The sequence below is a fragment of the Manis pentadactyla genome, chromosome 13 (assembly GCF_030020395.1).
Source record: "Manis pentadactyla isolate mManPen7 chromosome 13, mManPen7.hap1, whole genome shotgun sequence".
NCBI classification, from domain to species: domain Eukaryota; kingdom Metazoa; phylum Chordata; class Mammalia; order Pholidota; family Manidae; genus Manis; species Manis pentadactyla.
Window position 1 is genome coordinate 55284256 of NC_080031.1, and position 25767 is coordinate 55310022.

Below are 25767 nucleotides of genomic sequence, written 5' to 3' on the forward strand. Positions count from 1 at the left end.
CCTGGAGCTCTGTTAAGGGTAAGAGGTGCTTCCATCACCACTGTCTAATGTTCTCCTGAGCACTACCAGCAGGAACCAGAGCAGGGTGAGCACTGGTGTTCCAACCCCTGCAGGCCCTGCTGCACAAATGGGGGCATGGTGAATGTCTGATGTTCTCTATAATCCCTCTACACATTGTTGGTGAAATTGGGAACAGAGTGAGCTACTCCTTTTGTGTTACCCCAGCATGTTTCTAGTGAGGATGGGAAGAGGGTGGATGGCATTTATGTTCTGCCCCTACACTGACAGTGTAGACAAGAGCAGTTTCAGTGAGCCCACAAGGATCAGCCTTATTGGGGGTGGCCTCTTGGCTCCTGCACACACACTAACATGTCTGTCTGAAATCCATCAATCTCACCAAGGTGATAGGAGTGCAAAGCTCATGTGGGCTCAGCCTACCTGTGCCCTTTCCTTCTCTGGATCCCACAGTAGCATGGCCCCAACCACGTGCCAGACTGGGAGAATCCCACAGAGTCCATATGCCTCCAGCGCCCTCATTATCCATCCCTTTCTGCAACAATTGGAGATACCCCCAGACAGTGCACCTCTGTTTCCAGTTGCCCCCTCAGAAGGGTCCCACCATATTACTCAACATGCTACTCACTGGGAACTACTGGGACTGTACCACTTTGATGCTATTACTCAGCCAGTAAAGCCCTTCCTGGTAGTCAAACAAAAGACACATAGCCCATGCCCTGAGAGCCCCAAAACTGAGACACACCCTTCTTATATTCAGTCGTCCTCCAGGCAGAGCCACCAGGGGCATGCAGTTTACCTAGGGGACCTTCCTGTCCAGGCCCATCATTTAAATCTTGGAGAGGAAACACCTTCAACTAATTCATAAAATCAAGCACAGAAAGGAAAACCAAATGAGAAGACAGATGAATATACTTCAAATGACAGAGTAGGACAAAACTTCAGAATAAAAATGGAATGAAGTGAAATTAAGCAGTCTACCTGAAAAACAGTTCAAAACAATGGCTGTAAAGATGTCATCAGAATTAAGATAAGAATGGATGGACTAAGGGAGGACTTCAATACAAGATAGAACATATAAAAAAGAACCAATCAGAGATGAAGAATACAATAAAGTAAATAAAAAAAATACAGTAGACTGAATCAACAGCAGATGAGAGGATGTACATGATCAGATGAGTGCTCTTTTGGAAGACAGAGTAAAGGAAACCAATAAAGTTAAATAGCAGAATGAATAAAGAATTTTAAAAATGAGAATAGGTTAAGAAAATTCTGTGACAACTACCAATGTCCTAATATTCTTATTACAGGGTCCCAGAAGAAGAGGAGAGAAAGGGGTGGAGAAGTTATTTTAAAAATAACTGAAAATTTCCCTAACCTAGAGAAGGGAATAGACATGCAGGTCCAGGAATCACAGAGAACCTCACCTTAAAATAGAAGGAGGTATACACCAAGATACATCATATTTAAATTTCAAAGCTCAAAGGCAAAGAGAGAATATTCAGAGTACTGATGGAAAAGTCACAGATTTTCTAAAAGGGGTGTGCTATATGGATATCAACTGATTTTTAAGCATAACCTCTGCAGGTTAGAAGAGACTGGCATGACATAGTCAAAGAACTAAAGCAGAAAGGCCTAAAACCAAGAATATTCTACCAGTAAGGCCATCATCCAGAGTAAAGGAAGAACAGATAGAGGGCTTCTCAGGTAAGCACAGGTAAATGAGTTCACCACAACCAAAGCAGCCTTACAGGAAGCAGCTAAGGGCACTACTGTAAGAGGAAAGGAAGGTCAAACCTAGAAGCAAGAAAATCATGAAGGAAACAAATTTCAATGGTCAAAACACACAGACGGCAAAGGCAGCAATCAGGTAAAAGCTAGTAGGAAGTTTCAATGACAAAAGTAGAGAAATCAACTACTTCTAAAAATTATTTAAGGGAATCATTAAATGCAATGTGTTAAATAACACATCATATATGTAAAATGTAGAGAAGGGGGAGTTAAAATGTAGTTCTGTAAGAATGCATTCACATGTAAGTGACTGTGAACTTAACCCAGACGGCTGCATGAGACATAATACATAAACTACCCGGCAATGACAGACCAAAGACCCATAGAGATGCTCAGAACTAAAGTGAAAGGAATCCAACTAAAGGAAGACATCACAAAGACAGGGAGAGAACAAGAGAAGAAGAAAGAGCCAGAGAATGGTACCAAAATCACCAGGGAAATGTTTGGCAAATGGTGGTAGTACATACCTATCAACAATTAGTTTAAATGCAAATGGAATAAATGCTTCACTCAAAACATATAAGGTGACTGAATGGATAAGAAAGGAAGGCCCACCTACATGCTGCCCACAAGAGACTGACTTTAGTTCTAAAGATACACACAGACTGAAACTGAAAGGATGAAATAAGTATTCTATGCAAACAAGAATGATAAAATGAGCTAGAGAAGCAGTACTATGTCAAAGACTATAAAAATATATAAAAGTAACATATAATGATTAAGTGTTCAATCTAGTAAGAAGAGATAACAAGGATTAATATCTATGCATCCAACAGAGGGGAACCTAATACAGAGAAAATATGAGCAGACATGCAGGGAAGCACTGACAGTAAACAATAACCACAGGGCATTTTAACACCCCACTTACATCAATGCATGTAGATCATCCAGACAGAAATCAATAAGGAAATAGTGCCTTTGAATGACACATTAGACCAAATGGATGTAAGACATATAAAGAACATTTATACCCAAAGAGCAGAATACTCATTATTTACAAGTACACAAGATGCATTCTTCTGGACTGATCATATGTTAGGTCACAAAAAAATGCCAATAAATTTAAGAAAATTGAAATAATACCGAGCATTTTTCTGACCATGACAGAATGAAACTGAAAATCAATTACAGGAAAAATAATGGAGAAAAAAACAAACACATGGAAGCTAATCAGCATGCTGTGAAACAATGGGTCGACAAAGTATTTAAAGAGAAAATTCTAAAAAATACTTGAAGAAATAGAAACACAATTCAAAATATTTTGAATGAAGAAAATTAGTTATAAGAAGGAAGTTTGTAAAGTTACAGGGCTACATCAAGAATAAAGAAAGATCTCAATCTCAACCTAGACCTAAAGTAACTAGAAAAAGAAGACAAAACAAAGCCCAAAGTTACTAAAAGGAAGGAAATAATAGATATCAGAGCAGAAACAAATGAAATAGGGACTAAAATATTACAAAGGATCAATGAATGTAAGAGCTGTTTGTTTTAAACAAAAGTGCTATAGCTACACTCATTGAAAAAAAAATAGAGAACTCACGTAAAATGAGAAATGTAGGATAAGTTACAACTAATACAACATAAATAAAAACTATTATAAGAGAATGCTATGAAAAATTATATGCTAAAAAATTGGACAACTTAGAAGAAATGGATAAATTCTTCCCAATCTAAATCTCCCAACACCAAACCAGGAAGATATGGAGAATCTTAACAGATTGTCTTCTAGGATGAAATTGAAGCAATAATAAAAAATACTCCCAACAAATGAAAGTCCACATCCAGATATCTTCACAGGTAAATTCTACCCATTTAAAGATGAGTTAATACTTATCATTATCAAACTATTCTATAAAAGTAAATAGGAAGGAAAGTAAATACCGCGTTCGACCCTTGTGGTGGTGACGACAGCGATACGTACACAGACCTGGTTCACTTCAGTTCTTTATTGTTGCTCGGAAGGTCGGAGAAGGTGAGTGAGAAGAAGCAACAGCCAGAGGGAGCGAGTGAGAGGAAGAATGAGAGGAGAGAGAGAGACAGAGAGACAGAGAGAGTGAGAGAGTGTGAGAGAGTGCTTCTCTTTCCTGCTTATGCCTTATATAAAGGAAGCTGACCTATGGTGATCAAGATCATGCGTGACCTTTAAGCTGATTGTTAGCATGCCTTCTGCATGAGCTGAGCACGAGTGCGGAAGCATGGGGCAAGCCTATAGGAGCAACTTCCTTATGCTAATGCCACCAAACCAGGCAGGGTGGCGCCCAGGAAGCGGGCGCCATCTTAGGGCATTGGTCAGCTAGAGTTGAAGGGCAGTGTTCAGCCATAGTGGGACTCAGCCTCAGCCATAGGCCGGCCCCTACATCTCCCCCTATTTTGTTTTTTAACACAATGAGGCTCGGGGACCATGCCTCTCTTAGGTTGTCAGGGAGGCGCAGCATCCTTACCTGTCATAGGGCAACAGACAGCTAAGGTCTGCGCCCTGTCTTAGGTTGGTATGAGTACCTCCTGATCTTACCTGTCTTTGACTACTGGTCCAACATATTGTGCTACACCCTAGGGGAGATGCCTTCTTCTATAGCTGCAATGGCCTGCACCAGAGAAATCCGCACTTTCGGCACTTTCCGATGTTGCCGTTGCATGGAACAGAACACCCATGCCTGACCAGGCTTTGGTGGCATTTAGCACGGCTTCAGCAAACTGAGCTACAGACAGCGCCTCTACCTTTTAAGAACTAACATTCAATATTTCTAGCCGTAGCTGAGTGGTGAGCACGTCAAATTCACTGGACGAATTGGTGGATAACATCTTGCCTAATTCCCTGGACAGATTGGCAGCTTTAGAGAGGTTATGAAAGGAATGCCAGTAACACATAGAGCTGTCAAAAGGCAGATATTGGAGATTAAGTGTACTATAGGTAGAGAAAAAGGCAGGAAAGGTATGTGCAGTTTCAGTCACCGGGAGTGGAATAGGCCAAGCCTTCACCAGACCCCATAGTTCTCTGGGTTCCGCTATCGCCTGCTGAAGAATCAGTAGCAGGATGAGCATCAGTGGCATCGGCATCTCGCACTTCCGGTTCTGGTCTTGCCACTCTCCGTGTCAGGCGTTCAGGCACCCAGATGGGATTGTTTCGGTCCTGTGGGAAAACACAAACAGAGCCTCGGTTCCAGATTAACACTGGATCCGGGCCTTTCCATGATCCTTCCAATACATCTTTCCACATAACTGCGGGCATGTCTTTTGGCCTGAAACGGCGATTATGCCGCTCTGCTGCACTGTGGCCATCTTTGTCCAATGTCAAAAAATTTAAAATGAACAATATGATGTTAAGTTTGTCTCTGGGGGATCTGAAGTCTGCTCCTATTCCCCCTTTTTGTTTATAGAGAGCATTTTTAAGGGTCAGGTTGGCGCGCTCTACCACGCCTTGCCCTTGAGGGTTATAGGGAATGCCCGTGGTGTGGGTGATATCCATTGTTTTTAAAAAGCTGAGGAGCGATTGGGATGTATATGCTGGCCCATTGTCAGTTTTTAAATGTTTGGGCTTTCCCCAGGCCAAAAATGCCTGGAGTCAGTGAGATATGACATCTCTAGATTTTTCTCCTGTATGGCAAGAGGCAAAAATGATGCCTGAGCAGGTGTCTACAGACATATGGACATATTTCATCTTACCGAATTCTGGAATATGGGTAACATCCATTTGCCAAATGTGATTGGGGAGTATAGCCCCTTTGGATTAACTCCTTCTGAGATGGAGGGTAAGAGTGTGACACACCATTTGCAACTAAGTACTATGGCTCTTGCTTGGTCTCTAGTAATATTATATTTTAGGTGAAGAGTACGTGCATTGACATGGAATTGTTTGTGAAATTGAGCAGCTTGTTCTACAGGGTCAAATAGAGCTAAGATGTTAAACTCACGGGTCAGGGCATCGGCACGTCTGTTTTCCTCAGCAATGGGTCCTGGGAGGGAAGTGTGAGCTCTTATGTGTCCGATAAAGAAAGGTTCTGATCGAGTCCACATTAGTTGTTGTAGCTTTCTAAAAATGTTGGCAACGGGGGAAGACTGGCTAATATAACTTACATTCTCTAAGATGGACACAGCATTCACTACATACTGACTATCTGCTAAAAGGTTAAAAGGTTCCTGTGAGAAAAGTGTAAAGGCTTGTGCTACAGCCAACAGCTCTGTTTGTTGGGCTGAAGTGGTTGGAAAACTGAATGTCCAAGATTGGTCACCAGTGACCACAGTCCCAATGCCATTCTATGACCCATCAGTGAACACCACCTTAGCCTTGGGTATGGGATCACATCTTGTGTTTTTAGGAAAGATGACGGGATTAGAGAGGCAGAACTGTAGCCAAGGATGTTTTGGTTACTGGTTGTCAAAGGAAGAATTGGTGATGGTGTAAGCAACAGCCCATGCATCACAGCATGCAGTAAGACATTCAATCTGCTCAGCAGTATAAGGCATTATTATCATGTTTGGGGGAATCCCAAATGTTTTTTTTTTTTTAATAATTATTTTTTATTGAAGGCTAGTTGATGCACAGTATTACATTACATTAGTTTCAAGTGTACAACACAGTGGTAGAACATTTATATACATAATTCTAGGTTCCAGCTATGACCCTACCAAGCTGTTACAATATCTTGACTATATTCCTTATGCTATACATTACATCCTGGTTACTTACTTATTTTACCATTGGAAGTCTGTCCTTTTTTTTTTTTTTTTGTGAGGGCATCTCTCATATTTATTGATCAAATGGTTGTTAACGACAATAAAATTCTGTATAGGGGAGTCAATGCTCAATGCACAATCATTAATCCACCCCAAGCCTAATTTTCGTCAGTCTCCAATCTTCTGAGGCATAACAAACAAGTTCTTACATGTAGAACAAATTCTTACATAATGAATAAGTTACATAGTGAACAGTACAAGGACAGTCATCAAAGAAACTTTCGGTTTTGCTCATGCATTATGAACTCTAAACAGTCAGTTCAAATATGAATACTCATTTGGTTTTTATACTTGATTTATATGTGGATACCACATTTCTCTCTTTATTATTATTATTTTTAATAAAATGCTGAAGTGTTAGGTAGATACAAGATAAAGGTAGAAAATACAGTTTAGTGTTGTAAGAGAGCAAATGTAGATGACTAGGTGTGTGCCTGTAGACTATGTGTTAATCCAAGCTAGACAAGGGCAATAAAACATTCACGTATGCAGAAGATTTCTCTCAGAACGGGGGGGTGAGGTTCTAAGCCTCACCTCTGTTGATCCCCAATTTCTCACCTGATGGCCCCCCTGCGACTGTGCCCGTCTTAGGTTGTTCCTCCCTTGAGGAATCTTACCCGTCTCTGGCTAACCAGTCATCTTCCGGGGCCATACAGGGAGACGTAAAGTTGGTAAGTGAGAGGGAAGCCTTATTGTTTGAAAAGGTTAGCTTTTTACTTCTTTGCATATTTATGCCCTGTGGCTTCTATGCCCAGCATTTGTCTTGAGGTATCATTACCACTTGGAAGATTTATGATACTCGGTAAATTTGATATGAGGCACGAATTCTATTTAAGGGTTGTAATTAGGAAGGAAGAAGAAAAGCTATAGAAGTAGCAGGCGGAAGAAAACATGGGAAGATTGATTATTTCTTTGACATATCTTCTTGTAGAGTAACTTCAGCATATATAGGTTTTAAGCTACTACTTAAATTGTGCACACACATTAACATAATAGGAGTATAGTTACATAACCAAAGCATATCTGTAATTACCAGCCATCTCCAGTGAAACCAAGAAAACCAGTTAGGCACCTTAGGCATTTGTGAAAACTTATCTATGATATGGTGGATATTGTCCAACTGAACTTGAACAGTCTGAGAGAAATCAGACAAATTAAAACAACCCATTCCTGGGGACTGTTCACATGCCATATATTCTTTTAACAGTAAATAGTCTATAGTTGTAAGACTTTGGAGCGCTACAATTTGCACTTCTCCAAATTCTTGGTTGAGTTCCAACAGTATAGATCCAGTCAAATTTGTTGTTTTACTGTATGCACAGGCCAGCTTAGATATCTCCTTCCTCATTCCCATGGCAAGTCCAGGAACCGGTGGGATGAGTGCATCTACAGCTGTAGCAGTGCGTGGATCTTTGTGGGGATTTTTGATGATTATCTTCTGGCATGAGTCTTCCAGAGAGTGCTGATGTTGGAAGTTCTTTTTCATATCGTATCTTAGTTCATTTTCAGGGTAGCCCAATTAGGCTTTGATCCTCTGTATAAACACAAACAGACCCTTTGTCTACACATTTATATTCCCTTTATACCCTTGTGTAGAACTCGTTGGAGGTTACCACACAGGAAATGCCCTTTTTTTTTTTTTTTGCTTTGTTTTTGGTATCACTAATCTACACTTACATGACGAATATTATGTTTACTAGGCTCTCCCCTATACCAGGTCTCCCCTATAAAACCCTTTAAAGTCACTGTCCAACAGCATAGCAAAATGTTGTAGAATCACTACTTGCCTTCTCTGTGTTGTACAGCCCTCCCTTTTCTCATACCCCCCCATGCATGTTAATCATAATACCACCCTACTTCTCCCCCCCTTATCCCTCCCTACCCACCCATCCTCCCCAGTCCCTTTCCCTTTGGTACCTGTTAGTCCATTCTTGAGTTCTGTGATTCTGCTGCTGTTTTGTTCCTTCAGATTTTCCTTTGTTCTTATATTCCACAGATAAGTGAAATCATTTGGTATTTCTCTTTCTCCGCTTGGCTTGTTTCACTGAGCATAATACCCTCCAGCTCCATCCATGTTGCTGCAGATGATTGGATTTGCCCTTTTCTTATGGCTGAGTAGTATTCCATTGTGTATATGTACCACATCTTCTTTAACCATTCATCTATTGACGGACATTTAGGTTGCTCCCAATTCTTGGCTATTGTAAATAGTGCTGCAATAAACATAGGGGTGCATCTGTCTTTCTCAAACTTGATTGCTGCGTTCTTAGGGTAAATTCCTAGGAGTGAAATTCCTGGGTCAAATGGTAAGTCTGTTTTGAGCATTTTGATATACCTCCATACTGCTTTCCTCAATGGTTGAACTAGTTTACATTCCCACCAGAAGTGTAGGAGGGTTCCCCTTTCTCCGCAGCCTCGCCAACATTTGTTGTTGTTTGTCTTTTGGATGGCAGCCATCCTTACTGGTGTGAGGTGATACCTCTTTGTAGTTTTAATTTGCATTTCTCTGATAATTAGCGATGTGGAGCATCTTTTCATGTGTCTGTTGGCCATCTGTATTTCTTTTTTGGAGAACTGTCTGTTCAGTTCCTCTGCCCATTTTTTAATTGGGTTATTTGTTTTTTGTTTGTTGAGGCATGTGAGCTCCTAATATATTCTGGACGTCAAGCCTTTATCGGATGTGTCATTTTCAAATATATTCTCCCATACTGTAGGGATCCTTCTTGTTCTATTGATGGTGTCTTTTGCTGTACAGAAGATTTTCAGCTTAATATAGTCCCACTTACTCATTTTTGCTGTTGTTTTCCTTGCCCGGGGAGATATGTTCAAGAAGAGGTCACTCACGTTTATGTCTAAGAGGTTTTTGCCTATGTTTTCTTCCAAGAGTTTAATGGTTTCATGGCTTACATTCAGGTCTTTTATCCATTTTGACTTTACTTTTGTATATGGGGTTAGACAATGGTCCAGTTTCATTCTCCTACATGTAGCTGTCCAGTTTTGCCAGCACCACCTGTTGAAGAGACTGTCATTTCGCCATTGTATGTCCATGGCTCCTTTATCAAATATTAATTGACCATATATGTCTGGGTTAATGTCTGGATTCTCTAGTCTGTTCCATTGGTGTGTGGCTCTGCACTTCTGCCAGTACCAAAATTGTCTTGATTACTATGGCTTTATAGTAGAGCTTGAAGTTGGGGAGTGAGATCCCCCCTACTTCATTCTTCTTTCTCAGGATTGCTTTGGCTATTCGGGGTCTTTGGTGTTTCCATATGAATTTTTGAATTATTTGTTCCAGTTCATTGAAGAATGTTGCTGGTAGTTTCATAGGGATTGCATCAAATCTGTATAATGCTTTGGGCAGGATGGATATTTTAACGATATTAATTCTTCCTAGTCACGAGCATAGAATGAGTTTCCATCTGTTAGTGTCCCCTTTAATTTCTCTTAAGAGTGACTTGTAGTTTTCAGAGTATAAGTCTTTCACTTCTTTGGTTAGGTTTATTCATAGGTATTTTATTTTTTTTGATGCAATTGTGAATGGAGTTGTTTTCCTTATTTCTCTTTCTGTTGGTTCATTGTTAGTATATAGGAAATCCACAGATTTCTGTGTGTTGATTTTGTATCCTGCAACTTTGCTGTATTCCGATATCAGTTCTAGTAGTTTTGGGGTGGAGTCTTTAGGGTTTTTTATGTACAGTATCATGTCATCTGCAAATAGTGACAGTTTAACTTCTTCTTTACCAATCTGGATTCCTTGTATTTCTTTATTTTGTCTGATTGTCATGGCTAGGACCTCCAGTACTATGTTAAATAACAGTGGAGAGAGTGGGCATCCATGTCTAGTTCCCGATCTCAGCGGAAATGCTTTCAGCTTCTCGCTATTCAATATAATGTTGGCTGTTTGTTTATCATAGATGGCCTTTATTATGACGAGTTACTTGCCCTCTATTCCCATTTTGCTGAGAGTTTTTAACATGAATGGATGTTGAACTTTGTCAAATGCTTTTTCAGCATCTATGGAGATGATCATGTTATTTTTGTCTTTCTTTTTGTTAATGTGGTGGATGATGTTGATGGACTTTCGAATGTTGTACCATCCTTGCATCCCTGAGATGAATCCCACTTGGTCATGGTGTATGATTCTTTTGATGTATTTTTGAATTCGGTTTGCTAATATTTTGTTGAGTATTTTTGCATCTACGTTCATCAGGGATATTGGTCTGTAGTTTTCTTTTTTGGTGGGATCTTTGCCTGGTTTTGGTATTAGGGTGATGTTAGCTTCATAGAATGAGTTTGGGAGTATCCCCTCCTCCTCTATTTTTTGGAAAACTTTAAGGAGAATGGGTATTATGTCTTCCCTGTATGTCTGATAAAATTCCGAGGTAAATCCATCTGGCCCGGGGGTTTTGTATTTGATAGTTTTTTGATTACCGCTTCAATTTCTTTGCTGGTAATTGGTCTGTTTAGATTTTCTGTTTCTTCCTGGGTCAATCTTGGAAGGTTGTATTTTTCTAGGAAGTTGTCCATTTCTCCTAGTTTTCCCAGCTTGTTAGCATATAGGTTTTCATATTAGTCTCCAATAATTCTTTGCATTTCCGCGAGGTCCGTCGTGAATTTTCCTTTCTCGTTTCTGATACTGTTGATTTGTGTTGACTCTCTTTTCTTCTTAATAAGTCTGGCTAGAGGCTTATCTATTTTGTTTATTTTCTCGAAGAACCAGCTCTGGTTTCATTAATTTTTGCTATTGTTTTATTCTTCTCTATTTTATTTATTTCTTCTCTGATCTTTATTATGTCCCTCCTTCTGCTGACCTTAGGCCTCATCTGTTCTTCTTTTTCCAATTTCGATAATTGTGATATTAGACCATTCATTTGGGATTGCTCTTCCTTTTTTAAATATGCTTGGATTGCTATATACTTTCCTCTTAAGACTGCTTTTGCTGCGTCCCAAAGAAGTTGGGGCTTAGTGTTGTTGTCGTCATTTGTTTCCATATATTGCTGGATCTCCATTTTTATTTGGTCATTGATCCATTGATTATTTAGGAATGTGTTGTTAAGCCTCCATGTGTTTGTGAGCCTCTTTGCTTTCTTTGTACAGTTTATTTCTAGTTTTATGCCTTTGTGGTCTGAAAAGTTGGTTGGTAGGATTTCAATCTTTTGGAATTTTCTGAGGCTCTTTTTGTGGCCTAGTATGTGGTCTATTCTGGAGAATGTTCCATGTGCACTTGAGAAGAATGTATATCCCGCTGCTTTTGGATGTAGAGTTCTATAGATGTCTATTAGGTCCATCTGCTCTACTGTGTTGTTCAGTGCTTCCGTGTCCTTACTTATTTTCTGCCCAGTGGATCTATCCTTTGGGGTGAGTGGTGTGTTGAAGTCTCCTAGAATGAATGCATTGCAGCCTATATCCCCCTTTACTTCTGTTAGTATTTGTTTCACATCTGCTGGTGCTCCTGTGTTGGGTGCATATATATTTAGAATGGTTATATCCTCTTGTTTGACTGAGCCCTTTATCATTATGTAGTGTCCTTCTTTATCTCTTGTTACTTTCTTTGTTTTGAAGTCTATTTTGTCTGATATTAGTATTGCAACCCCTGCTTTCTTCTCACTACTGTTTGCTTGAAATATGTTTTTCCATCCCTTGACTTTTAGTCTGTACATGTCTTTGGGTTTGAGGTGAGTTTCTTGTAAGCAGCATATAGATGGGTCTTGCTTTTTTATCCATTCTGTTACTCTGTGTCTTTTGATTGGTGCATTCAACCCATTAACATTTAGGGTGACTATTGAAAGATATGTACTTATTGCCATTGCAGGCTTTAAAGTCGTGGTTACCAAAGGTTCAAGGTTAGCCTCTTTAGTATCTTACTGCCTAACTTAGCTCGCTTATTGAGCTGTTATATACACTGTCTGGAGATTCTTTTCTTCTCTCCCTTCTTGTTCCTCCTCCTCGATTCTTCATATGTTGGGTGTTTTGTGCTGTGCTCTTTCTAGGAGTGCTCCCATCTAGAGCAGTCCCTGTAAGATGTTCTGTAGAGGTGGTTTGTGGAAAGCAAATTCCCTCAGCTTTTGTTTGTCTGGGAATTGTTTAATCCCACCGTCATATTTGAATGATAGTCGTGCTTAATACAGTATCCTTGGTTCAAGGCCCTTCTGTTTCATTGAATTAAATATATCATGCCATTCTCTTCTGGCCTGTAGGGTTTCTGTTGAGAATTCTGACGTTAGCCTGATGGGTTTCCCTTTATAGGTGAACTTTTTCTCTCTAGCTGCCTTTAACACTCTTTCCTTGTCCTTGATCTTTGCCATTTTAATTATTATGGGTCTTGGTGTTGCCCTTCTTGGATCCTTTCTGTTGGGGGTTCTGTGTATTTCCGTGGTCTGTTCGATTACTTCCTCCCCCAGTGTGGGGAAGTTTTCAGCAATTATTTCTTGTAAGATACTTTCCATCTCTTTTCCTCTCTCTTCTTCTTCTGGGACCCCTATAATACGGATATTGTTCCTTTTGGATTGGTCACACAGTTCTCTTGATATTGTTTCATTCCTGGAGATCCTTTTGTCTCTCTCTATGTCAGCTTCTATGCGTTCCTGTTCTCTGATTTCAATTCCATCAATGGCCTCTTGCATTCTATCCATTCTGCTTATAAACCCTTCCAGAGTTTGTTTCATTTCTGCGATCTCCTTTCTGGCATCTGTGATCTCCCTCCGGACTTCATCCCATTTCTCTTGCGTATTTCTCTGCATCTCTGTCAGCATGTTTATGATTCTTATTTTGAATTCTTTTTCAGGGAGACTGGTTAGGTCTGTCTCCTTCTCTGGTGTTTTCTCTGTGATCTTTGTCTGCCTGTAGCTTTGCCTTTTCATGGTGATAGGAATAGTCTGCAGAACTGGGACGAGTGACGGCTGGAAGGACTTCCTTTCTTGTTGGTTTGTGGCCCTCCTCTCCTGGCAGAACAGCGGCCTCTAGTGGCTTGTGCTGCGAAGCTGCGCGCAGACAGGGTTTCTGCTTCCTGCCCGGCTGCTATGGAGTTAATCTCCGCTGTTGCTGTGGGCGTGGCCTGCCTCGGGCAGCTACTCCAATATGGTGGAGTCTCGTTGGAGCAGGAGCGGCTGGGAGGCTATTTATCTCTGTAAGGGGCCTCCCTGCTCCCTGCAGCCCTGGGTTTAGGGTGCCCAGAGATCCTGGATCCCCTACCTCTGGATTAAGTGACCCGCCCTGCCCCTTTAAGACTTCCAAAAAGCACCCGTCAAAACAAAACAACGCCCACCAAAAAAAAAAAGAAAAAAAAATTTTTTAATTAAAAAAAAAAAAAAAGGTTTTAATTAAAAAAAAAAAAAAAAAAAGGTGTTCGTTCATTTTTCTTTATTCTCCGGTGCCAGCCTCAGGCCTCTGCTCATCGGTCTTGCTGCCCTGTTTCCCTAGTATTGGGGTCCCTATCCCTTTAAGACTTCCAAAAAGTGCTCGCCAAAACAAAACAGCAAAAAAGCAAAAAAAAATGGTCGCGCGCTTTTCTTATGTTTTCTGTCGCCCAGCCTCCAGTGCCCACTCACTGTTCTTGCTGCCCTGTTTTCCCAGTATCAAGCACCCTGCACTCTGGCCCGGATTTCTGGGGCTGGGTGCTCGCCAGTCCTGGGCTCCGTCTCCCTCCCGCTCTGCCTGCTCTTCTCCCGCCTGGAGCTGGGGGGATGGGCGCCCGGCTCCCACCGGGCCGGGGCTTGTATCTTACCCCCTTCTTGAGGCGCTGGGTTCTCGCAGGTGCGGATGTGGTCTGGATATTGTCCTGTGTCCTCTGGTCTTTATTCTAGGAAGGGTTGTCTTTGTTATATTTTCATAGATATATGTTGTTTTGGGAGGAGATTTCCGCTGCCCTACTCACGCCGCCATCTTCCGCCCCTCTCCCAAATGTTTTTATAGCTGTCCTGATTCCCTTGATGATCAAATCAGCTATACTCTGAGGATATCATCTTAATGTTTTTCCTGGAGAGTGGGCCAGATATACCCAGAGAATTGGCCCTTCCTGCCAAAGTAACCCTGTTGGGCTATTATTACTGGGTATCACTATAAGGAATAGCAATTTGCCATAGTCTGTTCTATCTACCTGGGCAAGCTGCAAGCAGGATTGGACTAGGCTCAAGGCTTCCTTGGCTTGCTTACTGAGAGAACGCGGAGATGATAAATCAGAATCGCCCTTCAGTATCTCATATAATGGACTGAGCTCTTCATCTGTAAGCTTTAGGAATGGCCTTACCCAATTTATATCTCCAAGTAGTTTTTGAAAATCATTAAGGGTTTTTAATTGATCTGTTCTTATGGTTATTTTTAATGGCCTAGCAATAGTATCTTCCAATTTAATTCCTAAATACTGTTTGGTGCAAGTTGCCTGTATTTTCTCTGGTGTTAGTTCCAGGCCCCATATCTTAAAGTGTGCTTGCAAGAAGCAGAGGGCTTCTTCTACTTTACTATTCTTTTCATGACATAAGAGAATATCATCCATATAATGATAGATAATTACATCAGGGAACTTTTTTCTAACTTCTGCCAGGGCCTCATGCACATACAACTGGCACATAGTAGGGCTATTTGCCATGCCTTGTGGCAACACTTTCCACTCATACCGCTCATCTGGGCAATCATGGTTGATGGCTGGTACAGTGAAGGCAAACTTTTTACAGTCCTCAGAATGAAGAGGGATGGAAAAGAAACAATCTTTGATATCTATTACAATTGATTTCCAATCTTTTGGCAGGGCCATAGGCAATGGTAAACCTAATTGCACTGATCCCATGAGAATCATCTGATTATTTACAGCTCTTAAATCATGCAGCAATCTCCATTTCCCTGATTTCTTTCTTATGACAAATATGGGTGTATTCCATGGGGAAGTAGAACTTTGAAGATGCCCTGCGGCAATTTGCTCTTGCACTAATGTGTGGGCTGCTTCTTTTTTCTCTCTGGTAAGGGGCCACTGAGGAACCCACACGGGCTCCTCCGATCGCCATTGTATTTTTAATTGTTGTCTTCCCTCAATGGCCCTGAGGAAAAACCCAGTCCTGGTCCTCCAACCCTACTAGGTACCACTCCTGAGAGTGGGATAGGTGTCTCTCTGCCAGTCAGGTTTCTTCCTATGCCTCCAGCTCCTGTATAGCCCTGCTTCCTCATAATGGACTTTGCCTGATTACTATAGAAGGTTTCTGTTGTTAGTTTAAGATTCATCTGGGTCAGTATGTCTCTTCCCCAGAGAGACACTGGTATGTTCAGCACATAAGGTTGAACTACTCCCTCATGTCCCTCCGGGTCCTTCCAGGGGAGTATGGCAGCACTACATAATGGGGCTTGGGCTATGCCTAGCCCTCTTAGAGTCTGAGCAGCTCGGTTTAGAGGCCAATCTTTGGTCACTCATCTTCCCTTATAATGCTGCGATCTGCTCCTGTGTCTAATAGTCCTAAGAAGTTCCTATCTCTAATCTTTAGGACAAGCATAGGCCTGTCTCCCAGCTCTAATGTGAGACAGGTCAGAGGGGCCCCAGATGATCCAAATCCTGATTGACTTCTTTTCATGTTTTTATGCCCATATTGTCTATGCTTACTAGGAAGCATAAGAATTTGAGCAATGCGGTCTCCAGAATTAATGACTGTAACGCCTCTTGGGGAGGAGACCATAATCTTTACTACTCCCTCATAATCGGGGTCAGTAACTCCTGGGTGTACTATTAATTCTGCTTTAGTTGTGGAACTCCAGCCCAGTAGAAGTCCCACTGTCTCTTTAGGCAATGGTCCTTTAAAGTCTGACTCTACTAACTGGACTCCCATCTCTGGAGTCAGTATGAGTCTGGTGGTGGCACGGATGTCCACTCCTGCGCTTCCTGAGGTGGCTCTCCTTGGTTCTTCAACTCCAAGCTGGATCCTTGATCTGTCAGATGAAAATGTGTCCTGGGAATTTGTTGGATCACCCCATACATTTGAGGGCCCTGAGGTGGGGGGCCCGGCCTCCCGTTTTTTGCCTGCTGCTGGGGTAGTGGGCGTCCCTCCACATCTACTACTGATCTGCACTCTCTTGCCCAATGGTTTCCTTTTCTACATCTGGGACATAATCTCGGTTGTGGTTGGACGTTGGTCACACTGGCTCCTCCTCTGCCTAATTTCGGGCAATCTCGCTTTAAATGACCCATATGCTTGCAATAGAAGCATGCCCCGGAAGGGGTAGCCCTGCTGCGCGCATTTTGCAGTCCCTGAGTTATGGCTGCAGCCATTACCTGTCCTTACACTACAGTGTCATTGATGTCCCTGCAAAGTTTGAGGTACACATTTAAATTTTTATTTTTCCAAGGCCTGATAGCCTCCTTACACCATCTATTTGCTTGCTCATAGGCCAACTGTTTTACTAGGGGCATTGCTGTGTCAACATCTCCAAATATACGGCCTGCAGTTTGCATCAACCTTGCCAAGAAGTCTGCATAAGGTTCATTTGGTCCTTGGAGTACTTTAGATAATTGACCCTGTAAATCACCAGTGCCCTGGAGTGTCTTCCAGGCCTTGACAGCTGCTGTAGCTATTTGAATATACACGGCAAGAGAGTAATTTATCTGATTATGCTGTCCTAGGTAAGGTCCTGTGTCCATTAGCATCTCTAGGTTCCACTGATTGTTCCCTGCGGCACCGTTGTGCCAGGCAGTGTCCTGAGAAAGCTCTGCCCACGCAGTTTTGAATAGCAGGTATTGACCTCCAGTAAGGCATGCTCTGGCTACATTAGCCCAATCATCTGGTGTTAGATTCTGAGTGGCTAATGACTCCACTATGGCCACAGTGAACGCTGCTTGCACGCCATAGGTGGTGGCAGCTTCCTTTAGGCTTTTAACAAGCTTAAAATCTAGGGCTTGATGATATCTTTGCTGGGTGTTTGGATCTTCTATTACTGGGAAGGAAGCATTGCCCTCCATGGTTAGCCATTCCCTCCATCTATTCTTGCCCAATTGTTCTTGGCACCCCTGGCCACCACAACATGAGTAACTCTGGTAAAGGGGTGGCTCTGCTCTATAGGTTGGAGAGCAAAATGGATAATTTGGGGCGGTTGGCACAATCTCTTCTACCTTACTGCTCTTATTGGGGAGAGGGGTTGAGCTAGTCTCTCCTTCCTCTCTGCTTATTCTCAGTCGGCTCAGTGAGGGGTACAATGTGGGCCGATGTCCTCTCTGAGCAGCCCTAGCCTCTAACTCCTCTCCTGATAATTCTTGGTCCTCTTCCTCATCAGAGGACCCCCCTGTGTAGATCCTCTTTCAGATGCTCTCACAGAGGCTCTTTCCTCTTTCACTTCCTCAAGAATCTCCTCTCCCTCCCTTATGGCTTCTCTACAACTAGGTTTATTCTCCTTTAGGCAGCTCTTAACCAGCCCCCATATGGGGAGCGTCCCAGCCGGGAGTGGCTGCCTGCGATCTGCGTTGCACAGATCCTCACCTAACTTTTCCCACATGGGGGTAGTGATTCTTCCTGCATCTAGGAACCACGGAGCATGCTTCTCCACTGTGTGGAGGAAAGCCCTTGCGGTTTTTGTTTTTAATGAGGTTCCGTTGGCCCTCAGGAGTGCTCTCAAAGGCTCTTCTACTCTAATTCTAGACACTTCAGATCCCATGTTAGCGATTAAAGGATAAAAGGCTACTCCTAAGTTATGGGTAAAGGGTACTCTTATCGCTAACCTGCATTCGTCGCTATACCGCGAACTTTCCTTGCTTCATCGCTATCCCGTGAACTTTCACTGGCACCCTAACTTTTCTTAATATTTTTGACAAAACAAAACAGTACAACAAAGAACACTATGATGGACAGACAAAACAGAAATCCCCACCACAGCCGCTTGCTATCTCCTTTCCTACTTCTACTTTCGCTTTGCTCGTTGGTCCACTCACCCTTCTCCTCTGAGGCGCCTTTCCGAGCAATCCTTCCGAATGGGGTCCACAGGTACTGCTTCAGGGTAAGAAGCTCTATGGCGTCCGGTCCGCCAGTTTCTCCTCTGGGTGGTTGGAGAAAAACTCCCGGGTTTCGGCACCAGATACCGCGTTCGCCCCTTGTGGTAGTGATGACACCGATACGTACACAGACCTGGTTCACTTCAGTTCTTTATTGTTGCTCGGAAGGTCGGGAGAAGGTGAGTGAGAAGAAGCAACAGCCGGAGGGAGTGAGTGAGAGGAAGAATGAGAGGAGAGAGAGAGACAGAGAGACAGAGAGAGTGAGGGAGTGTGAGAGAGTGCTTCTCTTTCCTGCTTATGCCTTATATAAAGGAAGCTGGCCTATGGTGATCAAGATCATGCGTGACCTTTAAGCTGATTGTTAGCATGCCTTCTGCATGAGCTGAGCATGAGCGCGGAAGCATGGGGCAAGCCTATAGGAGCAACTCCCTTATGCTAATGCCACCAAACCAGGCAGGGTGGCGCCCAGGAAGTGGGTGCCATCTTAGGGCATTGGTCAGCTAAAGTGGAAGGGCGGTGTTCAGCCATAGTGGGACTCAGCCTCGGCCATAGGCTGGCCCCTACAAGTAAAATTCATTCTATGAGATCAGTATCACATTGCCACCATAAACAAAGACACTAAAAAAACAAAACCAATATCCCTGATGAACATAAATGCAAAACTCCTCCTCATATTAGCAAACCAAATTCAAAATACATTAAAAGGCTCATTCCCCATGACCACATGGAATTTATTCCAGGATGCAAGGATCATTCAACATCTGCAAATGAATGACTGTGATAAACCACACTAAAAAAAATGAAAGAGAAACCATACAGTCATCTCAATAGATGATGTAAAAGCATTTGATAACATCAGCATCAATTCAGGATTAAATATTCTCAATGAAGTTAAATGGAACAGACCTCAATGTAATAAATGCCTTATATGAGAAACTCACAGATAATATAATACTCAATGATGAGATGCTGGAAGCTTTTCCTCTAAGATCAAGAAAAAGACAAAGATGTCTACTGTCACCACTTTCATTCAACATAGTCTTAGGAGTCCTAGACACAGCAATTGAACAAAAGGAAAGGCATAAAAGACATCCAAATTGGTAAGGAAGAAGTAAAACTTTATACTATTTAGATGGCATTTTGTATTACATATAGAAGGCCCTCAAGACTCCCACAAAAAAACTAGTAGAAATAATAAATTAATTCAGTGAAGTTAAAAAGACATTTTACTTTTTAAGTATTTCTCACAATGGAACAATATGAGCCAACAAAAAATAAAAATAAAATAAATCAATATACAAAACTCATTGCATTTTTATATATAAATAAGGACCTAACAGAAAAAATAAATTAATAAATCAGTCCCATTTACAACTGCATCAAGAAGAACGAGATACTGAGGGACACACTGAGCTCAGGTGTTTAAAAATATGTACTCTGGAAAGTACAGAATACTGATGTAAGAAATCGAAGAAGACACAAATACATGTAAAGCTATTTTATGTTCATGGGTAGGAAGAATTAATATTGTTAAAATGTTTATCCTGCCCTAAGATATCTACAGATTCAATGGAATCCCTATCAAAATACCAATGGCATATTTCATTAAAATTTTTTCTAGAACTCTAAAGTTTTTACGGATCCCCCTAAAAAACCCAAGTAGTCCAAGTAATCTTCAGAATAAAAAATGAAGCTGTGAGTGTCACACTTCTTGATTTCAAACTACACTGCAAAGCTACTGTAATCCTAACAATATGGTAGCAGCACAAGAACGGTTTCATAGAGCCATGGAACAAGCTAGGCGTCCTAAAATTAGTCCACATCTATGCAATCAGCTGATATGTGAAAAATTGTCTATCCATAGATGAAGGGATTCATCTCTAAATGAATATAAATTATTATATTTATACTATATATAAAATAACGAAATCTTGCTTTTTGTGGCAACTTGGATGACCTTGGATGAGATTATGCAAAGTCAAATAAGTCAGAGAAAGATGAGTATGATATGATTTCACTTATCTAAAAAAACAAAACAAATAAACAAATAAACAAAAGTGAAATAGACTAAAAACACAGAGAACAGACTGATGTTCACCATAAAGGAGGGGGTGTGGAGGTTCGGTGAAGTAGGTGAAGTGAAAAATTTACAGAGAATGTTTCATATCTTGATCTGTGCCATGATTATATAAGTACAAACAAATGTCAAAATCGTGAAGTGGTATAATAATATCTATGTAATTTATTGTATGTATTTGAATTTTTAAAAAGCAGGTAAAAATAATCTAATAGAAGTTTCTTTACACATTGAAAATCATTTCTCCTCTTTAAATATTAAAATAAACATTTAAAGGGTATGATTGAATCCTTACTATGAAGATCTTTAATTTTAATGAAGTCATAGTCTAAATGGAATAACTAAAAATTACACATTGTTACCAATACCATCTCCGATGGGCCATGCACATATTTTCATGACCTTCTTCAAATTCTTTTACCTTACAATTTTTCATCATCTATAAAACTAGGTAAATAATAAATACCTGCCAGAGATTTTGCCAAAGTAAGTAATTTTTTTAAGAATAAAACAAATGGAGGTGGAGCCAAGATGGCGGCGTGAGTAAGACAGTGAGAATCTCCCAAAAACATATATATTTTTGAAAATAAAACAAATACAACTAATCCTAAAAGAGAGAACAGAAGACACAGGACAACAGCAAGACTATATCCACACTTGCGAGAGCCCAGCGCCTGGTGAAAGGGGTAAGATACAAGCCCCAGCCCGGCGGGACCCAAGCGCCCCTCACCCCAGCTACTGGCAGGAGGAGAGGAGATGGAGCAGGGAGGGAGAGGTTACCCAGGACTGCTAAACACCCAGCCCTAGCCATCTGCACCAGAGCAAACAGTGCATGCGTGGTAGGCTGGAAACTAGGGAAATAGGACAGCAAGACCTCTGAGTGGGTCCTGAAGCCGATGCCCCTGTGACAAAGAAAAACAAGTGCTTTTTGAAAGTCTTAAAGGGAAAGGGACGCCAAAGCTGGACGGAAACATCCCAGGTCAAAGTCCAGCAGCTAGAAATTCCAGGGAACTCTGGGCACACTAACCACTGGGCAACAGTTCTGAGACCACTAATGGACATAAACAGCCAAATAGCCCCCCGTCCATTACTCCTCTGGGGCCCTGCCAAAGCAGAGAAGCAGCCTGAGGCTGGCCATGCCCTCGGCAAGGGAGCTTCCTCCATACCAGCTGGGCAAGATACAAAGACCCAGTCTACACGCAATTGCCCAACACAAGCCACTAGGGCTCGCAGTTGTCCCAGTAAAGAAAGGCCAGGAGCTAAGTGGAAAGCTGATAGACATGTCAATAGCACTCCACGGCAACTATCAAGATGAAAAGGCAAAAAAATTTGATCCAGATAAGACTAACCAAGACAGCTTTGGCATTTGTTACATCTTCCCCTGAGAAGGAACCTGAGGAGATGGATTTAACCAGTCTTCCTGAAAAGGAATTCAAAACAAAAGTCATAACGATGCTGATGGATGTGCAGAGAAATATGCAAGAACTAAGGAAGGAGAATACAGAAATAAAACAAGCTCTGGAAGGACTTCAAAACAAAATGGATGAGATGCAAGAGACCATTAATGGAAAAGAAAACAGAGAACAGGAACACAGAGAAGCTGATGCAGAGAGAGATAAAAGGACCTCCAGGAATGAAAGAATTCTAAAAGCTGAGTGACCAATCTAAATGGAACAATATATGCATTATAGGGGTACCAGAAGAAGAAGAGAGAGAAAAAGGGATAGAAAGTGTCTTTGAAGAAATAATTGCTGAAAACTTCCCCAAACTAGGGGAGGAAATGACCTCTCAGACAACAGAGGTACACAGAACTCCCATGACAAGGGATCCAAGGAGGGCAACACCAAGACACATAATAATTAAAATGACAAAGATCAAAGACAAGAACAAAGTATTAAAGGCGGCCAGAGAGAAAAAAAAGGTCACCTACAAAGGAAAACCCATCAGACTATCATCAGACATCTCAACAGAAACCCTACAGGCCAGAAGAGAATGGCATGATATACTTAATGCATTGAAACAGATGGGCTCGTACTGTATCAAGCACGAATATCATTTAAATATGAAGGAGGAATTAAACAATTCCCAGACAAGCAAAAGTTGAGGGAATTTGCCTCCCACAAACCACTTCTACAGGGCATCTTACAGGGATTGCTCTAGATGGGAGCACTCCTAATAAGAGCACAGAACAAATCACCCAATATATGAAGAAGGGAGTAGGAGGAATAAGAAGGGAGAGAAATAAAGAATCATCAGACTGTGTTTATAATAGCTCATTAAGTGAGTTAAGTTAGACAGTAAGATAGTAAATTAGCTAACCCTGAACCTTTGGTGACCACAAACTTAAAGCCTACAATGGCAATAAATACATACCTTTCAATAATCACCATAAATATAAATAGACTGAATGCACCAATCAAAAGACACAGAGTAAAATAATGGATTAAAAAGCAAGATCCATTCATATGCTGCTTACAAGAGATTCAACTCAAACCCAAATACATGCACAGACTTAAAGTCAAGGGATGGAAAAAGATAATTCATGCAAACAACAGAGAGAAAAAAGGAGGTGTTGCAATACTAGTATCAGACAAAATAGACTTCAAAATAAAGAAAGTAACAAAATATAAAGAAGGACATTACATAATGATAAAGGGCTCAGTCCAACAAGAGGATATAACCAGTATAAACGTATATGCACCCAATACAGGAGCACCAACATATCTGAAACAAATACTAGCAGAACTAAAGGAGGAAATAGAATGCAATGCACTCATTCTGCGAGACTTCAACACACCACTCACTCCAAAGGACAGATCCACCAGACAGAAAATAAGTAAGGACACAGAGGCACTGAACAACACACTAGATCAGATAGACCTAATAGACATCTACAGAACTCTACATCCAAAAGCAACAGGATACACATTCTTCTCAAGTGCACATGGAACATTCTCTGGAATAGACCACATACTAGGACACATAAAGAGCTTCAGAAAATTCCAAAAGATTGAAATCCTACCAACCAACTTTTCAGACCACAAAGGCATAAAACTAGAAATAAACTGTACAAAGAAAGCAAAGAGGCTCACAAACAAATGGAGGATTAACAACACACAATGGAGGCTTAACAACACGCTCCTAAATAATCAATGGATCAATGACCAAATCAAAATGGAGATCCAGCAATATATGGAAACAAATGACAACAACAACACTAAGCCCCAACTTCTGTGGGACACAGCAAAAGCAGTCTTAAGAGGAAAGTATATAGCAATCTAAGCATATTTAAAAAAGGAAGAGCAATCCCAAATGAATGGTCTAATGTCACAATTATCGAAATTGGAAAAAAAAAGAACAAATGAGGCCTAAGGTCAGCAGAAGGGGCACATAATAAAAATCAGAGAAGAAATAAATAAAATTGAGTAGAATAAATCAATAGCAAAAACTAATGAAACCAAGAGCTGGTTCTTCGAGAAAATAAAATAGATAAGCCTCTAGCCAGACTTATTAAGAGGAAAAGAGAGTTAACACAAATCAACAGAATCAGAAACGAGAAAGGAAAAATCACGATGGACCCCACAGAAATACAAAGAATTATTAGAGAATACTATGAAAACCTATATGCTAACAAGCTGGGAAACCTAGGAGAATGGACAACTCCCTAGAAGAATACAACCTTCCAAGACTGACCCAGTAAGAAACAGAAAATCTAAACAGACCAATTTACAGCAACGATTGCAGTGGTTATCAAAAAACTACCAAAGAGCAAAACCCCCGGGCTAGATGGATTTACCTGGGAATTTTATCAAGCATAGAGGGAAAACATAATACCCATTCTCCTTAAAGTTTTCCAAAAAATAGAAGAGGAGGGAATACTCCCAAACTCATTCTATGAAGCCAACATCACCCTAATACCAAAAACAGGCAAAGACCCCACCATAAAAGAAATCTACAGACCAATATCCCTGATGAACATAGATGCAAAAATACTCAACAAAATATTAGCAAACCGAATTCAAAAATACATCAAAAAGGATTGTACATCATGACCAAGTGGGATTTATCCCTGGGATGAAAGGATGGTACAACATTTGAAAATCTATCAACATCATCCACCATATCAACAAAAGGAAAGACAAAAACCACATGATCATCTTCATAGATGCTGAAAAAGCATTCGATAAAACTCAGCATCCATTCATGATAAAAAATCTCAACAAAATGTGTATAGGGGGCAAGTACCTCAACATAATAATGGCCATATATGATAAACCCACAGCCAACATCATACTGAACAGTGAAAAGCTGAAAGCTTTTCCTCTGCTATCGGGAACAAGACAGGGATGCCCACTATCCCTACTGTTATTCAACATAGAACTGGAGGTCCTAGCCACGGCAATTAGACAAAACAAAAAAATACATGAATCCAGATTGTTAAAAAGAAGTTAAACTGTCACTATTTGCATATGACATGATATTGTACATAAAAAACACCAAAGTCACCACTCTGAAACTACTAGAGCTAATATCGGAATTCAGCAAAGTTGGAGGATACAAAATTAACACACAGAAATCTGTGGGTTTCCTATACACTAACAATAAACTAATAGAAAGAGAAATCAGGAAGACAATTCCACTCACAATAGCATCAAAAAGAATAAAATACCTAGGAATAAATGTAACCAAGGAAGTGAAAGACCTATACCCTGAAAACTATAAGACACTATTAAGAGAAATTAAAGAGGTCACTAACAAATGGAAACTCATCCCATGCTCTTGGCTAGGAAGAATTAATATCGTCAAAATGGCCATCCTGCCCTAAGCAATATGCAGATTCGATGCAATCCCTATCAAATTACCAACAGCATTCTTCAATGAACTGGAACAAATAGTTCAAAAATTCATATGGAAACATCAAAGACCCCGAATAGCTAAAGCAATCCTGAGAAGGAAGAATAAAGTGGTGGGGATCTCACTCCCCAACTTCTAGCTCTACTACAAAGCCACAGTAATCAAGACAATTTGGTATGGGCACAAGAAGAGAGCCACAGACCAATGGAACAGCATAGAGACTCCAAACATTAACCCAAACATATATGGTCAACTAATATTCGATAAAGGGGCCATGGACATGCAATGGGAAAATGACAGTATCTTCACCAGATGGTGCTGGCAAAACAGGGTAGCTACA